Below are 2,934 nucleotides of genomic sequence, written 5' to 3'. Positions count from 1 at the left end.
GCTATCATTGTTGTATGTGGCCCAGGTTAAACTTTTTGTGGTCATACACAAACCATGAATGCCATAGAAGTTTCTTTCATGTAGTTTGACAGGGAGTGTAACAGCTTTAAAGTACATTTTCTGTCTTTGCTAAATTACGTATTGGATTGCATTATTATTGCGTAAACTCCAGTACTTGCCGATGCCAAGATTTTAGGCACTATTCTGATATTTGTATTGGAAAATCGTGTTACATTATCTGGTAAATTGTTCCCAGTTAGTCAGTAGCCATTTGCTACAATTGGCTGTGTGTGTAATGCAGGCAAAATGTTTTATGAGGTCAATGTTACATTAATAAAAATGTAAAATGGATTTGCATGTTGTCATTTTGTATGCATACAATACATTATTGTCCTAGTAATGAAAACCACACTAATTAAACCAACAAGATTGACATCAGTTCATTCAACAACACTGACATTACTATAACTGACAAGCCTTATATGAGTTGATATGTCAAGGTGGGATTTTGTTCTACTGAAGTATTTGACAAATGTAGAATATACTCAAATTGATGTAACTAAATTAACTAAGAGCAAACATATAAATTCAACAAGATGCAAATGAGTTGAATGCAAACACTACTATTATGTTTAACCAACACATATATGCTGTGTTCAAATGACATGATGAAGGTTGGTTGACTTAACTTGGTTTGTTTAGATGGAATATAGGTGGCATGATTAAATCATGTTCATCCAATGATTTTTTTTTTGAGTGTGGTGAGGGTAAACCCAGGATCAGCATATGGGCTGATGGACTCTGATTAAGTAAACCTGTGATCAGTTAATGTGTTGATGATTTCAGATTGTGTAAAGGCTTAGTTTGTTGTTGTTGGTTGGTTTTTCTTGTGTTCTTTCATGAAGGATGGTCCTAAGAGTGTGGAAATTGGTGTGGGAGTGGGTTGGTAAGCTTGCTTCTGTGTGATGTTGTTTACTCTTAGTTTCATATAACTTTTGTATTCAATGTCCTCCACTGGTTGTGATTAGGCAGTAGCAGCATGACATAGGTTTAAGGATGACTGTTAGTTGAGGGTTCACTTCTTTTAACTTTTGGTTTTCATTAACTTAACTAGGTTAAGCAGGCAGCAACATTGAATGGTTGGGGTTAGGATAACTGTTAGATCAGGATTTGTTACATAGAAAAGCTTTTTTGCACACCTCTTTTGTCGGGCAGGTGCGTAAGATGTGATCAACAGTAGCAGGTCAGAAGCTTAGAAAAAGTCCAGCACACTGACCATTACGCATGCAATAATTTATTTAGAAAAATACAACTTTTCGGTCTTAGACCTTGATCAGGTAAATTCTGAATTTAGGTAAATTCTGAATTTACCTGATGAAGGTCTAAGACCGAAAGCCAAAGCGGCACTTTTACTAGATCAGGACCCTAACCCTAACCCTAACCCTGACCCTGACCCCAACCAGGAGCTTAACTCGTATGGGATCATAACCTCAATTATAGCCCTAACCCAATAATTAATCCCTAACCTCAACCATTTGATTATCAATCCATAATTGGGACCCCTTGCCTAATCCTAACCTAAATTATAACCCTATTATAAAATATAATCCTAAATCTTGATCTTTAAAGACCCTAAAACAATACTCACCTCACCTGACCTCTACCTTGGCCTCCCTGGAATCCTGAAAAAAGGAAGAAAATAAACAGAAATGTAATATGAGTTTTTATGGGATTTTTACACTCATTTAGAGATGTATTTTGGTTTTAATTAAGTGCCTCTATTTGCATTATTATGAATTTTCATTATTATTTAATTAATTTCATTATACTGGAGTGTCACGCTTGATTTAAAATGTTTTTTAAGTTCAATTTGAAGGATGTCTTACTCTTCTCTTAATTTTCAAGCGGGCATTTTTTAGGCCTTGGTCTCCACACACACACTCAGTGTTATTCATTCAAGCCTTGCCATTGGCTCTGAGGTCAGGTGAGGCTTTCTAGAAACAGGATGTTATGATTCACTCTACTCCCGGTCTTTTCCCATTCATTCTGCCGACCGTTGACTGCACTGTGGGTGAAGTACATGTATTGTGATATTATAAGTGAATTTTGAGCTTGAAAAAGGCATTTTTAAATGCCGAAACGCGTCGCTCAGTGAAAATAAATTTTCTCATAAATAGACCATCACGTCTCTCTTTTTTGAGATAGTTTTAAGTTAGTTTTTTTTACATTTTGAAGTTTTCCCCACGGCTCTCGGCTCGGCTGGGAGATGGCGGGCCAAGACTGGAACGATGGAGACTGGCAGACTGTAAGTTACAAACGGGGAAGAAACAGAGATAGAAATTACAACCCCCAGAGCAGACAGGCTTCCAGGTACCCTCGCCGGCAACGACCCGACAGCCGCCCACTCGGCCCCGGCTGCTCGGGGAAATCAAGGCAGTAACTCCCGCCAGTTCCAAAACAACGGCTGGCGCCAAACCGCAACTTTAACAGAGGTAAGAGCCAGGCCGAACAGCAGTCTTATATTAATAACACGTACCAGATGAGGGGCTGGAACAACGGTGGTCAGCAGAACCGCCGAACGCAAAAGATGCCCCCGCGAGGGACCGCTCAACGGGACTGGCAGCGGACCCAGTACCAGCCACAGCGGAGCGGCCCGGAGCCTCAGCGGAGCGGGCAGCAGGGACAACAACGCCGGGACTGGCAGGACACGCACCAGCGCCGGTGGGAGGTTTGTCCAACTCTATGGGAATAATCAACAGAAACAGCAAGCTAATGACCCAGACTTTTTAACCAGAACCAAGGTTATTCATAGGATCATTAGATCAGCACATCACTTTAATAACGTGACAGCTGCAGATACCCCACCTGCCATAGCCAGGCTGACCCAGAACCTTATTGTTTCCATTAGGCCAGCAGATACAAACCCTGCAACAG

The 2,934-nt window shown here is 40.6% G+C and overlaps 1 long non-coding RNA gene across 1 annotated transcript; it reads right to left on the bottom strand.

The window, feature by feature from the left end:
* Positions 1-1,971: 1,971 nt before the first annotated feature.
* On the bottom strand, positions 1,972-2,576 carry LOC114559427 (uncharacterized). Its single transcript, XR_003693091.1, has 3 exons — positions 2,537-2,576; positions 2,227-2,303; positions 1,972-2,065 (listed from the first exon to the last, which is right to left on the bottom strand). It is a non-coding gene; the product is annotated as an uncharacterized LOC114559427 (long non-coding RNA).
* Between the last annotated feature and the right edge of the window lie 358 nt (positions 2,577-2,934).

This window comes from Perca flavescens, chromosome 7, assembly GCF_004354835.1.
Source record: "Perca flavescens isolate YP-PL-M2 chromosome 7, PFLA_1.0, whole genome shotgun sequence".
NCBI classification, from domain to species: Eukaryota; Metazoa; Chordata; class Actinopteri; order Perciformes; family Percidae; genus Perca; species Perca flavescens.
The sequence above is the reverse complement of the archived record's forward strand: the minus strand, read 5'-3'. Positions and strand labels throughout refer to the sequence as shown.